The sequence below is a fragment of the Triticum aestivum genome, chromosome 5B (assembly GCF_018294505.1).
Source record: "Triticum aestivum cultivar Chinese Spring chromosome 5B, IWGSC CS RefSeq v2.1, whole genome shotgun sequence".
NCBI classification, from domain to species: Eukaryota; Viridiplantae; Streptophyta; class Magnoliopsida; order Poales; family Poaceae; genus Triticum; species Triticum aestivum.
In genome coordinates this window covers 213,507,159-213,529,841 of record NC_057807.1, presented here as the reverse complement: position 1 = coordinate 213,529,841, position 22,683 = coordinate 213,507,159, and the positions used below count along the sequence as shown (strand labels likewise).

General features: G+C 43.3%; 1 long non-coding RNA gene across 1 annotated transcript; it reads right to left on the bottom strand.

The window, feature by feature from the left end:
- Positions 1–5,085: 5,085 nt before the first annotated feature.
- On the bottom strand, positions 5,086–9,819 carry LOC123115902 (uncharacterized). Its single transcript, XR_006456818.1, has 4 exons — positions 9,060–9,819; positions 8,220–8,474; positions 6,138–7,290; positions 5,086–5,579 (listed from the first exon to the last, which is right to left on the bottom strand). It is a non-coding gene; the product is annotated as an uncharacterized lncRNA (long non-coding RNA).
- Positions 9,820–22,683: the final 12,864 nt, after the last annotated feature.

Below are 22,683 nucleotides of genomic sequence, written 5' to 3'. Positions count from 1 at the left end.
TCAATCAAAAGGCAAGAGTGAAGAAGAAGATGATGACAAATTCATCAAAGCTCGCCAGAGTTACAACTTTAGTTCAAAGGAAGCAACACATTTATTCACCTATTTGTTGTTAGTTAAGACACCCTCTTCCTACTCCGCGAACATCAGAAGTCTCATGGATGTGAGCTCAGGTAAAATGAAGTTGGGACACATGAAGTCACATGATTGCCACATAATGTTGACACAAATCCTCCCGATGGCCATTAGGAATCTGATGGACAAAGATATAAGGAACACACTCATTGAGCTCTGTGATTTATTCAACCAACTATGGCAGAAAGTTGTAGATCTTGAAGAGCTGGATCATATGCAAGATGATATTGCAAGCATATTGTCCAACCTAGAGATTTTTTTCCACCGTCATTCTTTGATGTCATGGTCCATCTCACTGTGCACCTTGTCGACGATATAAAGTATTGTGGTCCTCTGTTTCTTCGCAACATGTATCCCTTCAAGCAGTTCATGGGAATATTGGAGCGCTTTTGTCGGAACCGAAACCATCCAGAGGCAAGCATCCTACAAGGTTATACCGCAGAGGAGGTGGTTGAGTTTTACACCGAATACATGAAACAACGACCTATAGGTTTGCCCCTCTCTCGCCACGAGGGAAGGCTGAAAGGTAAGCCGGTCCTTGCTGGCACGCAAATGGCTGCACCCGAAGAATTGACAGAGAAAGCCCATTTGACGGTACTGCTTAACAACCCAGTTCTCAGCGCTTATGCCGAAGAACACTTGGCGGAGATACACCAAAGCTTCTTACCAATGGTGCCTTCATCAGATGTGGAGATGAAGGAGCACACTAAGAACTATGTCGGATGGTTGAAGAAGCGTTTGGCACAAGGATCCATCGATGACATTGCTATGTGGTTGGCACAAAAGCCATCACCTACGGTGTTTACGTATCAAGCATATGACATAAATGGATACATGTTCTACACTGAGGAACGTGATGAGAAGACCTCATATCAGAACAACTCTATTTGAATAGAATGCATGACTATAGATGAAGATGGTAAAAGGGTATACTATGGAACCATCAAAGAGATTTGGGAGCATGACTATGTGAAAGTTAAGGTGGCATTATTCAGGTGCTCATGGATCCCTCTTGGTCAAGTAAAGGTTGATGATTATAGGAAGACCTGTGTTAACAGGACAGCGATGGCATATCACGTGGACCCGTTCATTCTTGCCAGTGATGCTACCCAGATTTTCTTTACGGAAGACCCTTTGCATAAGAACTGCCATGTAGTGATGCATGGGAAGAGGAGCGTACTGGGTGTCGACGATGTTGTCGATGAGGACGAGTACGATGAATATGATGAATATGATGAGTTGCCAGCCAAGGGATCATGCACCCGTGTAACAGAGAAGGTAAAATCATCTAAAAATCCAAGTTCATTCGGGGTCAACTAATGATCCTAGTTCCCCCTTGTACATGGGAATTAAGCCATAAGACTGGTCTTTATGCCTACCCTGCAACTTATCTCGTTCAATTTAGAACTATCACATGTACTGAATTTGCGAGTTATGCCCGATTTTCTGGTGATGTAAGAACCGTTAATATGTTGACCTTGATAAGCTGTCAGCTGAGGAAATGAATATGAACTATTTTTGTTGTTATTATTATTATATCATAGAGGTAGCACACTCAATTGATCTCACTACAGTATGTGTGAACATAAATATGCAATCTGGTTTGCGAATAGCACACGGTTCGTTGATGAAAGCCGTGTGCTGACCAAACCCCGCCCATGATCTGAGTCGTGCTTTCTGATTGGCCAGAACCCAAACCCCACGGATCATACGTCTGCATCGTTGGATGCTCCCAGATCGAACGACAGTCCACATCCCTTTCGACAGCACATGCAGTTCTGGTTGTAATTTTATTTTTATGCACAAAATGCACGTTAAACTCAAAAAATGTCTTAGATATAGCTAACGATAGCCGAAATGAGCCAGAAAGTAGGACCCATGGTATAATGGTGATTGCATACCATGGAAATTTATATGAGGCCAAACGATCAAGTCAATGGCCACAGGAGTTTAAATTGACAAGTCTCCTTTTGGAAACCATGATCCTTCATGTGAGATGTGATACGTATCTGTCGTATCTATAATTTTTTATTGTTCCATGCCAATATTACACAACTTTCATATACTTTTGGTAACTTTTTATACTATTTTTGGGACTAACATATTGATCCGGTGCCCAGTGCCAGTTCCTGTTTGTTGCATGTTTTTTGTTTCATAAAAAATCCATATCAAACGGAGTCCAAACGGGATAAAAACGGACGGAGATTTATTTTGGAATATTTCTGAATTTTGGGAAGTGGAATCAACGCGAGACGATGTTTGAGGGGCCCACGAGGTAGGGGGCGCGCCCCGGGGGGTGGGCGTGCCCCTGACCCTCGTGGACACCCACTAAGGCGGTTGTTGTCCTTCTTTCACTGCAAGAAAGCTAATATCCGGGGGAAAATCATGTTGAAGGCTTCAATCAAATTGGAGTTACGGATCTCCGGGAATATAAGGAAAGGTGAAAGGGCAGAGTCTCGGAACACAGAAACAGAGAGAGACAGAGAGACAAATCCAATCTCGGAGGGGCTCTCGCCCCTCCCACGCCATGGAGACTATGGACCAGAGTGGAAACCCTTCTCCCACCTAGGGAGAAGGTCAAGGAAGAAGAAGAAGACAAGGGGCTCTCTCCCCCTCTCTCCAGGTGGCGCCGGACGCTGCCGGGGCCATCATCATCACTGCGGTCTACACCAACACCTTCGTCATCCTCACCAACATCTCCATCACCTTCCCCCATCTATCTATCTACAGCGGTCCACTCTCCCGCAACCCGCTGTACTCTCTACTTGAACATGGTGCTTTATGCTTCATATTATTATCCAATGATGTGTTGCTATCTTATGATGTCTGAGTAGATTTTTGTTGTCCTATCTGTAATTAGTGAATTGCTATGATTCGTTTAATTTGCTTGTGGTTATGTTGCTGACCTTTGGTGCCCATCATATGAGCGCGTGTGTGTATCACACCATAGGGTTAGTTGTATGTTGATAGGACTATGTATTGAAGGGCAAGAGAGACAGTAGCTTCAACCTAGCATAGAAATTGATGCATACGGGATTGAAGGGGGACCAATATATCTTAATGCTATGGTTGGGTCTTACCTTAATGAATGTTAGTAGTTGTGGATGCTTGCTAATAGTTCCAATCATAAGTGCACAGAATTCCAAGTCAGGGATGACATGCTAGTAGTGGCCTCTCCCACATAAAACTTGTTATCGGTCTATTAAAGTAGTCAATTTCTTAGGGACAATTTCACAACTCCTACCACCAATTTTCCACACTCTCTATACTAACTTTATTGTTTCTTTATCTAAACAGCCCCTAGTTTTTATTTACGTGATCTTTATATTCTTGCAGACCTATCCAACAACACCTACAAAGTCCTTCTAGTTTCATATTTGTTCTAGGTAAAGTGAACATTAAGCATGCGTAGAGTTGTATCGGTGGTCGATAGAACTTGAGGGAATATTTGTTTTACCTTTAGTTCCTCATTGGGTTCGACACTCTTACTTATCAAAAGAGGCTACAATTGATCCCCTATACTTGTGAGTTATCAAGATGCTCCGGTTTGGAAGGAGCGATCATCAAAACTTGTGCCAAACTTTACCAATTTTTTTCCATGGGGTCGTGATAGCACGCCACGGGCACACATCGATTTTGATGATGTCCGGACTCCATCTAAATTTCCTGTAATTAAAATACAAACTAGGCCTACACCAGTAGCCGCACCTCACGGCCGACATGTTTGAAACTTCTTCTTGCTTCTCGAACAGACGGATGAAAACTTGCAAAGCAACGCACAAATGATCTGTACACCTTCTTTGCTAGGCTGGTCGTAATGGGATATCATAGCTAGTATCATGCATGCCAACTAGGCACTTTTGATAAGCTGTCATATAATTAAATGAAGAAAGGGAGGGTTAAGTATCATATCATGAAACCGTATCATAATAAATGCTATGCTACTATGTGTCATGCATGACAATAAATAAAGTACTACATGATACTAATTTCTATGATGCATGACAATAAACCGTATCATAATAAATGCTATGCTACTATGTGTCATGCATGATAATAAATGCTATTCTACTGATGTATTCTTTGGAGAGTAATTTTGAAAGGTTCCGAAAAAAGAGTACCTGAACAGATGTCCGTATGGATTTGTACTGAACATGTTTTCACAGACTAGACTTTCTCTATTTTTCGCATGGTTTTCCTCGTAAAACAGAGTACTTGTACTGATTTATGTGTTTGCTTGTACTGATGTATTTTTCATAGAGTATTTTTAATACGGTGAAACCATTTGTGTTTTTCTTCGTTTTGAAAATAGAGTACCCAAATTGATCTCCGCATGGATTTGTACAGAGCTTGTTTTCACGGACCAAAGCACATTTTTTTTATAAAACATGCTATCTTTTTTCTAACCGTCATACTGTATTTTATTGAACCTCCCAATGGCCTCAGTTGAACTATTAGGGTTTTTTCTGACTATATTCAACCGGTGTGATGCCTTACATTACCTAGTTAAATATTTTTTATAGAAGGGAACATTGTTATGGGCTATGTGTATACATTGCTTTACTTTGTGACCCCTTGAACCGATGCATGTCCACCCCTTAAACCAATGCATGTTCATGAGAGAAGTGATGTTGTTTTGCAAGGTGGACTTTCAATATAACTAGCAACAAGTTGGCACCATGTTCACTATAGCAGCCCTTTGAGGAAAAATTTCACGGTAGAAAATTGTTCACTACAGCAGCCCATCCGGGAGTAGTATATACATTTTTTATGTTTACATTGCCATGCATAGAAGGTCTACTGCAGCAGCTATGCAATAGGAAGGAAACTTTCACCAAAATACTGAGAACAAAATGCTTCGTGTGGAAATTCCATTAGGTACCAAACAACAGTTCTCCAACAATGCAAGAGTCCATAGAGCATTTTGTTCAAGATTTCATATATGCACTTGATTTTATATATGAGAACAAAATGCTTCAAGAGTAGAGAAAGTTCATAGAGTATATCTCTTAGTTCAAAACACACACTATAATACTAGAACTACTGAGAGTTCTCCAACAATACTTTATGAATAGGTCTAGGAGTTCATCGAGTTCTTAGTCCAGGAATACTTTATGAACATGTCCAAGAGTTCATAGAGTTCTCAGTTCAAAGTTACCAAACTGTAGTACTAAGGCCAATAAAGCATTGGAGTTGTTCAGAAGCAGCCTGGGCACAAGTCCAAAAAAGTTTATACAATATATCCCTCATTTTGAACTACTATCACAAAAATCGGACATAACTGGATGGAGGGACTTGCTTCAACCATAACTTCTATGTTGTCTCCTTTCTTATCAAACGAACAGACTGATTGTACATAGGGCTTCATTGGAAATAAACCAACATGCCCTCCAGTCTGCGAGCGGGTTGGACTAGCTCCCAGGGGCCCATTCGACGCCAGTTGCTCCCTGCATTTAATCATAACAAGTCATGAGTTCCCATAACAAGTTCAAACACATTCTAAGTGACTTGCACAATCGGTTTCATATTTGTGTAACCAAGCAAGTTCATGTGTAGTAACATTAGAAATTCCCAAAGAAACCTAAAAAGATTTCTACACTTTGAAATACTTCATTTTTACTTCCCAAATACTTCATTTATTTTGAAATATGAACTTCTACATTTATTTCCTTAGAACTTGTTATCTTTTCCCAATGAATTCCATGGGTTTTGTGTATCATTATTTTTGTTTATCTTGTTTTCTATTTTTCTATGAACTTATAGGGTTATACATGTTGAACTCATAGACCAGCGGCACTTGGAGGCAGAGCGTAGGCGGCGGCGGTGCGCTGAACTACGCCGAACATTTTTTCTGCACTAGATAGTGTGTCTGACATGCTGCCAAGGTCCCACACATGTTTTGCTAGAACAAGTTGAACTGAATATCTTTCATTTTGAACTTTGAGAGAAGCTATAACTACTGTTGCCCAAATGTGAACATAATTTTAAGTTTTCCAAGAATATACCTTCTGTTCTTGTTTGTTGACGAGCACGCCGCCCCTACTCCCGCAGACTGACGGGCACTGGCGAAGTGGAGTTGAAGGAGCGAGGATCACCTTGCTTCCCATTCAATTGAGGATTCATGTGACACTTGCTTCCCATTTTCATCAGTAATAGTACTAGTACGACTCAACAATAATTTTAGAATTGTAGACGGCATCCTTGTCGGTACGACTCATCAGTACTAGTGCTCTTTTTTCCAAAAAATTGTGTGTTAGAATAGAAGCAATTTTTCTATATGGATGTTACTTTTTAACATTAAGAATATTACTGATCAGTAATAGTATTTGTGTAGGTCGTACTAATCAGTACTGCTACTTGTCGTACTGGTGAGCACTAGTACTGATCTAGCTAACACAGGACGACTGGGAAGTAGACGAACTGAAACACATTCAAAAGTTGAACTAAAGAAAATTGAATTTCCCCTCACAAATATCAGATATCTGATGCAAAGCATAGTGGACTTATGTTCTTGTGTACTTTGAACTCTTAAAGTTTTGAAAATTGAACCTTTTTCCTTTGTGTACTTTGAACTCTTAATGTAAGTTGGAGACAAATACCTTCTGTGTTGTGTACTGGGAAGAGAAGAGGCTCTATTTTTCGTGCTAAACTGCTGCTTTTTTTGATTGACATAGGACGACTGGGAAGTAGACGAACTGAAACACATTCAAAAGTTGAACTGAAGAAAATTGAAGTTCCCCTCACAAATATCAGATATCTGACGCAAAGCATAGGGGACTTATGTTCTTGTGTACTTTGAACTCTTAAAGTTTTGAAAATTGAGAAGAGCATGGCGATCATAACCAAAACTTCAAACGGATTTAGGAGTGGGCATTTACTAAGCAGATTGATGGAGTTGGCCGAAGCACCGATACCATCCTGGTCGTACCAGACCAGGGCATCCATCCTCCTGTGTATGAGCATGCCCGTCCCCCACTGGAACCACGGCAAGGCAGTGAGCTCGACAAGATGCGACACCAGGGGGGCTCGGTTTGCGAGATGATGTAGCGGCGGAGACCTGTCTGGGAGGTGGGACTGGACTGGCGTAGTGGCCTTAATCACCACCAACCTGATACCTGTTTATTTCACCATACTCCATGAAGAACTCAGATTCGAGGTCTGAAAAGGAAGGATCAACCGCATATCAATAGCATAAGTTCAGAGTGCTAGATGGTGTTAACATACTGATCTACCACTGATGGTAAAAATATTTTTTGAGAAGAAAATATTGATGTTGATTGCCTAAAATATACATTTAGTTATATTGATTGCTTCTACAAAGTGATATTGATTGGCAAAAAGGACAGATCACAGAATCAGAAGACACACACACATCTAGAAAATCACTCAACACACCTTTCTTTTGCATGTGTTGGATTTGGACTGAATGAATTACGAAGAGATTGAACATTGGTACATTAAACAGTAATCTTTTTGTCATATCTACCTACAAGCCAAAGGTGCAAATGTCGAATCGTCAACAAGGAAAAATAATTGAAAAGCAAAAGCATAACCTGTTCTACCATGCATCATGGTTTACCCTAGTTTTGGCGCTAATTTTGAAGCACTAACACAAGAACTGGCCGAACTGCAAAGTACAGTAGCAATTGAGAAAAAATCAAAAAAAAACTTCTACATGGCTTCTTTTTAACTCCCGATTTTTCCCAGTAAAGAAAATTTAGACAATCCATCAAACTTACTCGCCTCTTGAGTATGAACTTTTTAGATTTTGATCGGTGAACTTACCAACCACCAAAAACACCAGAATACATGCTAACTCAAAAAAATAGAATACATGTACTATTATAATTACAAAGCACTGTTACACTTACAATACACACATGTACCACACAGCAGTGTGTATTTGTATTGTCCATAACAACGAATTAACCAAAAACAACTAATTTATGAAGGAAACAATTTTTGAACTTGGTTTGAGCTTCATTTCTCAGATTTTTGAACTCCTGTTGTAGGTATACTTGAACTTGCGTGACACATTTTATTCTGTTGAAAAGCAGCTGATTTTTGAACTCCTGCGGCTAACATACCTGATTTATTTCAGTGAAGGGCTATCACCATGTTGTCGACAAAACACTGCTTGATTTATTTCAACGGCCTGGAGTGGTGGCTGTGAACGACCAGGGTGCTCCGGCGGCAAAGCCCCACCGGGAGATGGCGATGCAAGCAAGAGGTCGGGAAGCAGTGGTGCCAGTGGTCGGGGTCGTCCTATGCTCATGGCAGAACTGTACAGGAAGTTGATTTCTCACCCAACCATAATTTTTTCCTTTTTGGAATCCATTGAACTGAAAAAAGCTACAATGTGAGCTGAAAGTATGAAAACAACATATCTCTGAAAGAATAAAGAACTAGCTTTAACATATCTATGAAAGAATACACCTCTGAGGAACTAGCTTTGAACATATCTCTGAAAGAATAGAGAGCATGGAAAGTTCAACGAAAGAATAAGCAAAAGGCACACTAGTACGCAGTAGTACGAGTCTAGTCTTGTACGTGCTAGTATTAGATTTGAATAGTAGCTAGAATTGAAGTTCAAGTAACCATGGTACACACATCATACAGTTTCAGTCATGTACGCACACACTGTAATAGTAGCTGCAATTAAGGTTCAGGTAACCATGGCACACACATCATACAGTTTCAGTCATGTACCCACACACTGTAATAGTAGCTGCAATTAAAGTTCTAATAACCACGGCACCCATAACAGAACAAGAATCCGGCTAGTAGCTAGGCAAGTAAGGAAATGTGCTTGCCTAGGCAGGTGGCCATCAGCACGCATAAATCAAGGCCATCAGTTCAAGCATTGTGTGGCCAGCAAGAAATGTGCTTGAATCTTAGCTGAAATTTGTACAGGGATCTAAACTTACCTGAACTCATTTTACATGGATTTGCACGGTTGGCCAGTGATGAACGCAGGGCAAGCAGAGGCAGAGGAGGACCGCTGGATGTTGTCGCCATTGCCATCCTGCTCGAGTGGTGGATGGCGCTGGTTCAGGGGTGCAGGGGAGCAAGCCTCTAGGGGCGCTCGCGCTCGGACACGTCGGGAGTGCCGCGGTCGGTGGCAAGGACCGGCCATCAACAGGGAGCAGCAGCTCCCCTTTTCCCTCGGCGAATCTTGGATCCACCACCATGGCTAGTCTCGGGACATAGTTGGCGCAGGAGGCAGCGGTGGCCAGTTGTGCACGAAGACCGGCGGCGCTCGGAGGTAGGTGGTGGCGCACGGAGGCAGGGGTAGATGGCGGCACACTAAGGGAGGGAGGTCGTGGAAGCAGCGCGCTGGGGCAGTGGGCAGACATCGGCGTGCTGACGTAGTGACTGGCCGAGGCGCGCTGGGGAGGGGGGAGGCGGCGGCGCAACGCAGGTGGCCGATGGCTGTGTGCTCGGCGAGGGGCACGATGGCGGCGCGCTCGGGGTGGTGGGATCGGGTTGGGGGAATTGTCCGGGACAAGGGGTCCGGGACAAGAGGAGGCGAGCCCGTCGGCGGGGAGGCATGCAGACGGCCAGCCGGCGGCAGCGCGTGGGTCGGAGGAGCGACCCGTCACGGCGCTGCAGGCTCCCTCGCTTCGGCTGCCGCCGTCGCTCGCTTGCCCACGACGACTGCCTCCGGCGGTAGGAGGCGGGCTGGGGAGTTTCTACTATAGTCAGCGCATCGCGTCCTTATAGAGACCGATGGTAACAAAGAATAGTCCAGTTCTATATGCACATACACACACACTACTCTATGATACTATATATATATATATATATATATATATATATATATATATATATATATGCACTATGAAGGTACGTACGTAGTATCATATAGTATCATATGCATGATAATATAGTATATGATACTTTCCCACTATGCAAGGCTGGCCAAAGTAGTGGTATCATAGCCGAGGGTATCATCCACTCGGAAAATATAGCAAGTATGCTGATGTGTGGCTAAGAATTAAATATAGTGAGGGTTAGAGTAACATATACGATAGATACCGCATGTTAAATATGATGCTAATTTGTGTCATGCATGGCAGTAAATATGATCTATGATATTATATATACTATATGTATTATACTATGCGTTATATATACGGCCGGTCTATTATGCTAATATTAACAGAATAACTATTCTGATAACACTTCCGCACTGCACGCTCAACACGAGGGCACTGCACTTTCTCTAGCAAAGGCACTGTAGTGCATACACTAGTGACCTTCGCATCGGAAAAAACTGCATGCAGTGTTTTTTTGATACCGTTTTCGCTCTAGTTTTTTAACCATTTGTCAGAACGAGGCGTATAATATACCATTGGAAAACTATGGATTAGACGCAACTTCGCCATGTTGAACACTTTTCGAGATTCCTCGCGGTTTAAGAGCAGTTTCAAAACGGTGGGCGCCCAACAAGTAGCAGCGAGCGTATTTTCGCGTTTATTCGCAAACCGCTTACCGGAATGAAGCAAATGATATGCCGTTGGAAAGATATCGTCGGGGCGCAACTTTTTCGTATGTATTACATTCTCAAATTCGTAACGGTTTAAGAGAATTTTCAAATTTACTTAATCGCGGAATTCTGTTTTTCAAAATTTTGTAAATTTTTTGTACTGCTTTCGCTTCAGTTTTTTAACCGTTTGTTGAAACAGATAGTGTGATATGCCCTTGGAAAGCTATGGACGATGCGCAACTTTCATATGTATAAATTATTTTGAGATTCCTTACAATTTTAAGTTAATTTTAAAAATCATGCGACGGACGATGAGTAACAGCGGTCGTTTTTTCGCGATTTTTTACAATCCGCTGATCGGAATGATTCAAATGATACGCCGTTGGAAAGTTATCGATGAGACGTAACTTTTTCATTTAGAACACACTCTCTAATTCCATACGGTTTAAGAGCAGTTTTAATTCTACCGAAATACGGTACTCTGTTTTTTCGCGACACTAAAATCGATGAGTAGACCGCATCAGACAGAAAACCGCACTGCTTCGGACAGAAAACCGCACTGTATGAGACAGTCAAGCGCACTACATTTTTTAAATGCATTTTTGTTTCAAATGTAGTGTACTAAAAAGTCCTTCATATTGCACTTCTTTCAAGATCAAAGTGCACTGCATTTGCATGTTTTTTTAAATGCATTTTTAGACCAAAGTGCATCGCATTTGCATTTTTTTGTAAATTCAATTTTGTTTTAGATGAAGTGTACCAAAAAGTTCTTCGTTGTGGATTTTTTTGCAAGACCAAAGGCACTGCATTTGCATGTTTTAAATGTTTTTTTCTTCGTAGTGGACTTTTTTACAAGACCAAAGCGCACTGCATTTGCATGTCTTAAATGCATTTTTGTTCTAAATGGTGTACAATTCCTCCAAAAATAATAAAAGGTGAACTCCTCTATACATTTTTTTACAAAGTGAACTCCTTTGTTTTGCAAAGTGCACCGCAAAGATTTTCTTAATGAGCTGCATCGATTTTAACAAATAATACACCATGTCCTTACAAATTTGCAAAAAACAATTCCTCCAAAAATAATAAAAAGTGAACTCCTCTATACATTTTTTTTAGAAAGTGAACTCCTTTGTTTTGCAAAGTGCGCCGCAAAGGTTTTCTTACTGGCCTGCATCGATTTTTAACAAATATACACCATGTCCTTACAAATTTGCAAAAAACAATTCCTCCAAAATAAATAAAAAGTGAACTCCTCTATAGTTTTTTTTACAAAGTGAACTCCTTTGTTTTGCAAAGTGCACCGCAAAGGTTTTCTTAGTGAGCTGCATCTTTTTTAACAGATTATGAACTAGTCCATACAATATTGCAAAAACAACACCTCCAAAAAGAATAAAACGTGAACTCCTTGGTACAATTTTTTTCACAAAGTGATCCACATAGACAAAGGGAACCTGCACGGCACAAGTGATTGTGATGGAGTTTTTAGAAGGGCAAGTGGTGACCAAGATGATATTCATAGTGGAACTTGATATGGTCATGGAAGAGTCTTTGGTGATATAGTCTTGAAGCAATGAAGGGAAATGAAGAGTTCATTGTGGCTTTCAATAAACCAAGATGGAGCTTCGAGTAAAGATGTTGGTTGACCAAGATGAAGCTCGAAGATTATATCTAAGTGGTCAACTCTCAAAGCACAAACATTGTACCACATGAGATCAAGTGATCTAATGGTATGGTAAGTAATTGTGAATTGTGCTTTGTTACCTAACCCATGCTATGTGTTTGGTATGTCTATGTGGGTTAGGCGTTTCTCATGGGCTTGCATCAAAAGGAAAGATCACAAGTAGCCTATGTGTGGATGACATCAAGTGGTGATGGTCATCGGGTTCGAGGAGTCCAAGTGCAAGATGAGAAGCCGGAGGTTATATGCTTTGAAGCTTGCGGTCCACATCATGATAATGCTCATGTGAAGATGGGCTTAAGTTAAGGCTTCCCTCATTGCAATATGAGGAATCAATTCAAGCATCTTCACCAAGTGGCTGTGGACAAGAAAGGGATTCCAACTTGAGACAAGCATTGGAGTCATCACCAAGCTCAAGTTTAATATGCAAGGCAAAGGTATACCTTAGCTAGGTTTTCCTAGTTTTGCCGGTCTCATGGTGCTTGGAGGGAGACCAGATTATAGGTTTGATAGCCGTACTATCAAGAGGGACTCTTGGGCAAGTAGCTTGATCATGTCGCATGTAGAGAGCTCAAACCTTTGCATTACTTGCATCATTATTTATTGTTGATCTTGGGTGGTTCTCTATATGAGGACCTTGGGCTTTTCCATAGCTTCAAAATGAGCCCAAGATCATCGAATTTGGAGTCCGTATGCCAAAGTTATCTCTGTTTTAGTGGGCTGCTGCAGGCTGTTCTGGGTACCCCGTGGACACGGGGTTTTTGACCCCCGTGGGCACGGGGCCCCACGGGCTTGTACCGTGCGCACGGGACCCCGTGGGCATGGGGTCTAAACCCCCGTGGGCACGGGGTGTCCAGGAAGTGTCCGTTGGAGCCCCAACGGCTAGTTTTGGAAGTTGGGTATGAAAGAGCCCTTCCTCCCCACCGGTTTGGGGGTTGTTCATTCACATTCTAAACATCATTTTGTGCCTCTTACCACCTCTCCCAAACCCCTATCTCCCTTCTAAGTGAAGGGGGATTTGTGGATGGATCTTGGAGTCATTTGTTGATTTCCTCCATTGCATCCCCTCTCTTCAATCTCCCACTTTCTTGAGTTGCATCTTGTGAGATTGAGAGAGTGAGTTGAGCATTTGTTGCTTGACCTTGCATTGCTTTTGTTGCATTGGTTTGAGCTCCCTGCATTGATTTGTTCGTGTGAGAGCCCGTGAGTTTATTACTCTTGGAGGCTTCGCCTCCTAGACGGTTTGGTGATATATTGAGAAGATTGTGAAGAGGCCTATGTGGCCAAGGTTCCCCCGGAAGCTTCCTTTTGTGGTGTGCTCCGAGGAAGGGTGTTCAAGTGGCCTAGGTGGTCAAGTTCCTCTGGAAGCTCCCGTGGTTGTGGTGTGCTCCGGAGAGGTTTGTAAAGGTGTGGTGGTCGCCTTCAAGACCAACCCCGAGTGAACCGAGGCTCATCCGTTGGGGGTGACTCGAAAGGGAGAATACGGTGAGTCACTTGGTGACGCCCCCGAGTTTTGGATACGGCACCGCTCTAACGGAGATTAGCACTCTCACGAGTGTGAACTTCGGGATAAATCCGCGTCCCCGACTCACTTGTGGTTATCTCATACCCACACCCTTTACTTTTCACAATTCATACTTGCCCATATTGATATATCTTGTGATAGTTGAATTGCTTAGTTGTTCCTTCATTTTCATATCTTGTGATATAGTTTGTGCTTGCTAGTTTGCTTAATTGCCTATCTTGTTTAGCATAGGTTGTTGGTGCACTTAGTTGAGCCTAGCATATTTAGGATCTGTGCTTGAAAAGTATCCGTTAGTTTAATTCTGCATTAGGATAAAGCCAAATCCATAAAAGTTTTAAAACTCCTATTCACCCCCCTCTAGTCGTCATCTAGATCATTTCACCCTTCTTGCCCTTGCCCTTCTTGAAACTAGTGGTTTCACTAACCATCACCAATTGACGCTCCTTCTTGATTTCTACTTTCGCGGCGTCAAACATCGCGAATATTTCAAGGATCATCATATCTATCCCTGATATGTTATAGTTCATCACGAAGCTCTAGCAGCTTGGTGGCAATGACTTTGGAGAAACATCACTATCTCATCTGGAAGATTAACTCCCACTCGATTCAAGTGATTGTTGTACTCAGACAATCTGAGCACAAGCTCAACGATTGAGCTTTTATCCCTTAGTTTGCAGGCTAAGAAACTCGCCGGAGGTCTTATACCTCTTGACGTGGGCACGAGCCTGAAATCCTAATTTCAGCCCTCGAAACATCTCATATGTTCCGCGACATTTCGAAATCGTCTTCGGTGCATCAATTCTAAACCGTTTAACATTACTGAACTATCATGTAGTTATCAAAACGTGTATGTCAGATGTTCGCAACATCCACAGACGACGTTCGAGGTTCAGCACACCGAGCGGTGCATTAAGGACATAAGCCTTCTACGCAACAATGAAGACAATCCTTAGTTTACGGACCCAGTCCGCATAATTGCTACTATCAACTTTCAACTAAATTTTCTCTAGGAACATATCTAAAACAGTAGAACTAATGTGCGAGCTACGACATAATTTGCAAAAACCTTTTGACTATGTTCAGGATAATTAAGTTCATCTTATGAACTCCACTCAGATAGACATCCCTCTAGTCATCTAAGTGATACATGATCCTAGTCATCTAGGCCGTGTCCGATCATCACGTGAGACAGACTAGTCATCATTGGTGAACATCTTCATGTTGATCACATCCACTATACGACTCATGTTCGACCTTTCGGTCTCTTGTGTTCTGAGGCCATGTCTGTACATGCTAGGCTCGTCAAGTCAACCTAAGTGTTTCGCGTGTGTAAATCTGGCTTACACCCGTTGTATGTGAACGTTAGAATCTATCACACCCGATCATCACGTGGTCCTTCGAAACAACGAACTTTCGCAACGGTGCATAGTTAGGGGGAACACTTTCTTGAAATTATTATGAGGGATCATCTTATTTACTACCGTTGTTCTAAGCAAATAAGATGCATAAACATGATAAACATCACATGCAATCAAATAGTGACATGATATGGCCAATATCATTTTGCTCCTTTTGATCTCCATCTTCGGGGCTCAATGATCATCATCGTCACCGGCATGACACCATGATCTCCATCATCGTGTATCCATGAAGTTGTCTCGCCAACTATTACTTCTACTACTATGGCTAACGGTTTAGCAATGAGGTAAAGTAATTACATGGCGTTATTCAGTGACACGCAGGTCATACAATAAATAAAGACAACTCCTATGGCTCCTGCCGGTTGTCATACTCATTGACATGCAAGTCATGATTCCTATTACAAGAATATGATCAATCTCATACATCACATATATTTCATTCATCACATCCTTCTTGTCCATATCACATCACACGGCATATGCTGCAAAAACAAGTTAGACGTCCTCTAATTGTTGTTGCAAGTTTTTACGTGGCTGCTATGGGTTTCTAGCAAGAACGTTTCTTACCTACGCCAAAACCACAACATGATATGCCAATTGCTATTTACCCTTCATAAGGACCCTTTTCATCGAATCCGATCCGACTAAAGTGGGAGAGACTGGCACCCACTAGCCACCTTATGCAACAAGTGCATGTCAGTCGGTGGAACCTGTCTCACGTAAGCGTACGTGTAAGGTCGGTCTGGGCCGCTTCATCCCACAATACTGTCGAAATAAGATAGGACTAGTAACGGTAAGCATATTGAACAAAATCAACGCCCACAACAACTTGTGTTCTACTCGTGCATAGAATCTGCGCAATAGACCTAGCTCATGATGCCACTGTTGGGGAACGTAGCAGAAATTCAAAATTTTCTATGCATCACCAAGATCAATCTATGGAGATACTAGCAACGAGAGAGAGGGGAGTGCATCTTCATACCCTTGAAGATCACGATGCGGAAGCGTTACAAGAACGCGGCCGGTGGAGTCGTTCACGAAGCGATTCAGATCGCAGCCGAATCCGATCTAAGCACCGAAGAACGGTGCCTCCGCGTTCAACACACGTGTAGCCTGGTGACGTCTCTCGTGCCTTGATCCAGCAAGGAGAGAGGGAGAGGTTGGGGAAGACTCCGTCCAGCAGCAGCACAACGGCATGGTGGTGATGGAGGAGCGTGGCACTCCAGCAGGGCTTCGCCAAGCACTGCAAGAGACATTGCTTAATGTGTTACTCCGTTCTTATGAACTAAATACTCTAGATGCATGCTGGATAGCGGTCGATGTGTGGAGTAATAGTAGTAGATGCAGAATCATTTCGATCTACTTGTCGCGGATGTGATGCCTATATACATGATCATGCCTAGATATTCTCATAACTATGCACTTTTCTATCAATTGCTCGACAGTAATTTGTTCACCCACCATAATACTTATGCTATCTTGAGAGAAGCCACTAGTGAAACCTATGGCCCCGGGTCTATTTTCCATCATATAAGTTTCCGATCTGCTTTATTTTGCAATCTTTACTTTCCAATCTATATCATAAAAATACCAAAAATATTTATCTTATTATTATCTCTATCAGATCTCACTTTTGCAAGTGGCCGTGAAGGGATTGACAACCCCTTTATCGCGTTGGTTGCAAGGTTCTTAATTGTTTGTGTAGGTATGAGGGATTTGTGTGTAGCCTCCTACTGGATTGATACCTTGGTTCTCAAAAACTGAGGGAAATACTTACTCTACTTTGCTGCATCACCCTTTCCTCTTCAAGGGAAAAACCAGCGCATGCTTAAGAGGTAGCACTAACAAAGTGTGCAAGCTCCAGCGATCCATCTATGGACTGGTGCAAGCATCTCGGAGTTGGAATATACACTTTGATGAGGTGATCAAAGCATATGGTTTTATACAGAATTATGGTGAAGCCTGTATTTACAAGAAAGTAAGTGGGAGCTCTATAGCATTTTTGATATTATATGTGGATGACATATTGCTGACTGGAAATGATATAGAATTTCTGGATAGCATGAAAGGATATTTGAATAATAATTTTTCAATGAAAGACCTCGTCGAAGCTGCTTACATATTAGGCATCGAGATCTATAAAGATAGATCAAGACGCTTGAAAAGATTTTTCAATGAGTACATACCTTGACAAGATTTTGAAGGAGTTCAAAATGGATCAGTCAAAGAAGGAGTTATTTCCTGTATTGTAAGGTGTGAAGTTGAGTAAGACTCAAATCCCGACCAGAGCATAAGATAGAGAGAGAATGAAAGTCATTCCCTATGCCTCAGCCATAGGTTCTATAAAGTATGCCATGTTGTTTACCAGACCTATTGTGTACCTTGCCGTGAGTTTGGCAAGGGGGTACAATAGTAATCCAGGAGTAGATCACTGGACAGCGGTCAAAATTATCCTTAGAGGACTAAAGAAATATTTCTCGGTTATGGAGTTGATAAAGAATTCGTCATAAAGGGTTACGTCGATGCTAGCTTTGACACCGATTCAGATGACTATGAGTCTCAATCTGGATACATATTGAACGTGGGAGCAATTAGCTAAAGTAGCTCCACGTAGAGCATTGTAGACATAGAAATCTGCAAAATACATATGGATCTGAATGTGACAGACCTGCTGAGTAAACTTCTCTCAAAAGCAAAACATGATCACACCTTAGTACTCTTTGGGTGTTAATAACATGACGTTGTGAACTAGATTAATGACTCTAGTAAACTCTTTGGGTGTTGGTCACATGGCGATGTGAACTATGGATGTTAATCACATGGCGATGTGAACTAGATCATTGACTCTAGTGCAAGTGGGAGACTGAAGGAAATATGCCCTAAAGGCAATGATAAAGTTGTTATTTTATATTTCCTTATTCATGATAAAGGTTTATTATTCATGCTAGAATTCCATTGATCGGAAACATAAATACATGTGTAAATACATAAACAAATATCGTGTCCCTAGTAAGCCTCTACTAGACTAGCTCGTTGATCAAATATGGTTAAGGTTTCCTAATGTCACACCCTAGCTAGCTCATGCATTAGAGTGTTGCATCATGTCTATTCCATTCACCAGAAACTTGAAATGGGGATGACAGAAACCCCAGCCCCCTCTGAATCCAACTAGGTAATACTAAAAATATTTTCAATGAACCTGAAATGCCCTTCTAAAATGTCCATCATTTTTGTCTTGGTTCAGAACCTCTGCCAAAAGTGGTGCACAATTTTCTAGGTCCTCCTAAGGTCTTTGAATTAAATCATAAGTATTTGAATTTGGACATTTAAAATTTATAAAATATTTTAAATGTCCAAATAATCCTAAACTAAAATGTTCCATGTTGTTTATATCCTAAACAGTGGGCATGAGCAGTTTGGGGATTTTTGGAGTTGCTTAGGTATTTTTAGAAAGTCCACAAACTTACAGAAAAATAGAAAAGGAAAATCAATGAAAAGCAGAGGCTTACCTGGCGCCCACCTCGCAAGCCCACCTGCCGGCCCAGCCCAGCCACCGCTCCAGCGAGCTGCTTGGCTTGGCCAGGCAGGCAGCCAGGTGCTCGACGTCGGCACCAGAGCGTGCCACGCAGCTGCCCGACGCTCTGCTTCCTCCCCTCGCCGTTCTGCCGCCCTGGGTCGGTCACCCACTCCTCCCCCGACCTCACAGACACGCCCTCTCCTTCCCATCTCCTCTCCCTCGCTCTCCCGCACCATGGCCGACGCCACCGCAGCCGTACCATCGCCGTAGTCGCGCTCTCCGTCGTCCCCGCACCGCGCCACCGTGTCCAGGACCTCCGCCGCCCTCCGTTCCTTCGAGCAAGCCGAGCCCCGAGCACTCGCTTGCCCCGAAGCCACTGCACCGACCTCGTCCGACCCCGCCACTGCCGGAGATCCCTTTCGCCGTCGCCGCCGCACCAGCTCGTCCCCGACCATGCCGTGTGCTTCCTCGAGACCGCCGTGAGCCTAGCTACCTCCCCCCTTTCCTTTCTCGCTCTCATGCACCACAGTGAGCACACGAAACTTCACCACACGCGCCGCCGCCGAGCTCGTCACCGACGTGTCTCCGGCCAACCACCGGCCACACCACCGTGTCCAACACACTCACTGCATCCCCAGGAGCCCAACGCACCTCACCACGTGCCTCGCTGTGCCCCGTAGCTTCGGGTTCGACCTCACCCGAACTCCGGAGACCGCCAAGGTCGTCGCCGGCGATGTTTCCGACCACCCCGAGCTCAACCACCACCACCAAGCGCTGCGGCTTGTTCCCAGCTACACGTAGATGCCCTCCGCCGCTCATTTGGTTGCTGGAAAGCACTAATGCACTTCCACCGCCGCGTCTGGCCTCGCCGGCGGCTAAACGCCAGTGGGTTTGACCCCGTTGACTTGACTGGGTGGGCCTAGGTTGACTCCCCCTGAGTCTATGACAAGTGGGGCCCGTTCTGCTAATTAACTTAGATTAGCACTAACTAAATGTAGTTAGTTTAAATAACTACTGACACGCGGGACCCACTGGTCAGTTTGACCTGGACCAGCTCCGTTGACCACTGACGTCATCCTGACGTAATGCTGACGCAGTAAGTTATTTACTGGAATTATTTATACACAGGAAATTCCAGAAAATACCTCAAACTTCAAAAAATCATAGAAATTAATCTGTAGCTCCAAATGCAAAGTGTTATATATGAAAAATGATCAAAAAAATCCAATCTATCCATCTGTACTGGTTTCATGCATGTTTAATCAAGCTAACCTGCTGTTTAGTACAGAACAAGTTTAAGCACTTAAAAGGGCCACTTGTGAGTTTGAAACATGAACCTTTGGTTCAAAATAGTTCAAACCCATCTGGTCTTAGTTGCATTAGCCCAATACACTCATTTTGCCATGTTTCATGCATGCATCATATTGTTGCATATTGTTTGGTGATGATTGTGTATCGGTGCTCTCTGCGGCAGGTCCTGCCCCTGAGGAGTACCGTGATTACCCCAACAAAGAACAATACTAGTGCACTGACCCATCAGGCAAGCAACCAACCATTTGATCATATCGATACAATCCCATGTTCTCGCTCCTGCTCTCTTTTACTGCATTAAGACAACGCGATTCAAACTGCTGTGTGCTGCGGTAGTTGAACCCATTTCCTCTGCATGACATGTCATTGCCACAGTAACTAGATGAAACCCACTAGCATGTGTAGGAGTTGATTGAGCCATGTGTATGTGTTGTTCCTACCTTGCTATGCCTGCTATGCTTAGAGTCAAGTCAGGTCTGGTTCATCTGGGTGATGGGCTAGAGTGAAGTGATCGTGTCAGTATGAGAGTGATGTGTTGAACACGATTTGGTAAAGGTATCGATGAGAGGCCATGTAGGAGTACATGGTGGGTTGTTTCATTGAAGCCGTCCTTAAGCACCGAGATCTGTATGTGTGATTTAAGAATCAGCTACTACCATGCATTGGGCCCGAAACCAATGGACCCTCTCGACTTCTTATTCACCCTAGTCCTCTGTCCAGGAGTTGCAAGTAGTTTCTGGTGTTTGTAGCCTACTAGAGGCCGTGGACAGCGCTGACCGTGGGGTGGGCTGTGATGCGGTAGGTACGTGGCACGGTGTACCGGATGCCCGTTAGGTATCTCAGGAACCCTATTCACATCGTTCGGGGCCGTATGTGGAAACCTCGGCCGGACTCCCTGCGGATGGAACCTGAATAGGCGATAAACCTGGACTAGAGACTTAGGTGTTTAGGTAGGTCGTGGCCGACACCCACGTTGGGCTTCCGCTTGAAGGTTGCCGAGGACATGTCGTGTAAACGGCGGTAAGTGGTGAGAGCGTGTATGAAGAAGTACACCCCTGCATGGTTAACATCATCTATTCGAATAGCCGTGTCCGCGGTAAAGGACTACTTGGTTGCCTATACAGTTCATAGACAAGTAAATGGAAACTACTAAAAGCCTCAAGATAAGCGTGAGTGCCGAGGATGGCTCTTCCGTAGGAAGACGGAGGTGGATCCTCGGTAGTGTATTGAAGTGGGGAGTAGTGGACTCGAGTGCACAAAACCATTTCAAGTTGGAGTCTCGTAGGATAGCTTAGCCAAGAGTCAAAGCTGGCTTGCTGCAATAACCCCACCAACCCTTCTTGATAATGTGCATGTATGTAGGATCTGATGTAAGTCTTGCTGAGTACCTTTGTACTCATGTTGCTTTAATTTACATTTTACAGAAGATGCTACAACCCCTTCTGACGGGTTCTTCGTACACGTTGACATTGATGAGTAGACTGAGGCCCAGGTGGTGACCCTGAGCTTGTGAAGGACCATGTAGTATAGCTAGGCTTACCCAAGCCTCCTTTATTTTACTAGTTGTCTGTACTCAGACAAATTACTTCCGCTGTTGGCTTGTATGCTTGTATGACTTGAATGTGGGTCGTGTGACCCGTACTTGTGTATGCTATGTATGGCTCTCTGAGCCTTTAAGTAAAGTACTTGTGTTGTAGAGTCATGTTGTGATGCCTTTTGTATTTGCACATATCGAGCATATTGTGTGTATGATTGAAATGCTTGGTATGTGTGGGATCTGACTATCTAGTTGTTTATCTTTAGTAGCCTCTCTTACCGAGAAATGTCTCCTAGTGCTTCTACTGAGCCATGGTAGCTTGCTACCGCTCCGGAACACTTAGGCTGGCTGGCATGTGTCCTTCTTCGTTCCTGTGTATGTCCCTTCGGGGAAATGTCACGCGTTGAGTACCTGAGTCCTATTAGCCCGCTACAGCCCGGTTTACCGGAGTCCTGCTAGCCCAGTTCTACAGCCCGGATTCACTCGCTGATGACCGACACGTTCGATGCTGGGTCATGGATGTCTGTCCCTGTAAGTCTGTGCCACTTTGGGTTTACGACTAGCCATGTCAGCCCGGGCTCCTTATCATATGGATGCTAGCGACACTATCATATATGTGTGCCAAAAGGCGCAAACGATCCCGGGCAAAGGTAAGGCGACACCCGTGGGAATACCGTGCGTGAGGCCGGAAAGTGATATGAGGTGTTACATGCTAGATCGATGTGGCATTGAGTCGGGGTCCTGACAGCGTTGGCATCAGAGCCGGACTGCCTGTAGGTTCTCCAAGCCAAACTGGTCGATGTTGAGTCTAGAAATGCTTTAGTTATATGTAGGGGAATTGTTTGTGGGATGGTACATAAGGCTCTTTTTACTCCTTTACCTCATGGTATTCTGATCTGAGTCAGTCCATTCTTCCACCGAGGGTTAAGGATTAGGATCTCTTCTCTCTATTAGGTTCATGTGTTACTAATCAGTAGTACCTTATAGGTTTGATGATTACAAGCCTTGTTCAGTTCTACTACCCTGTTATGTTGTTAAGTTGGACCCAGAACCTTGATATGATATTGTTGAGT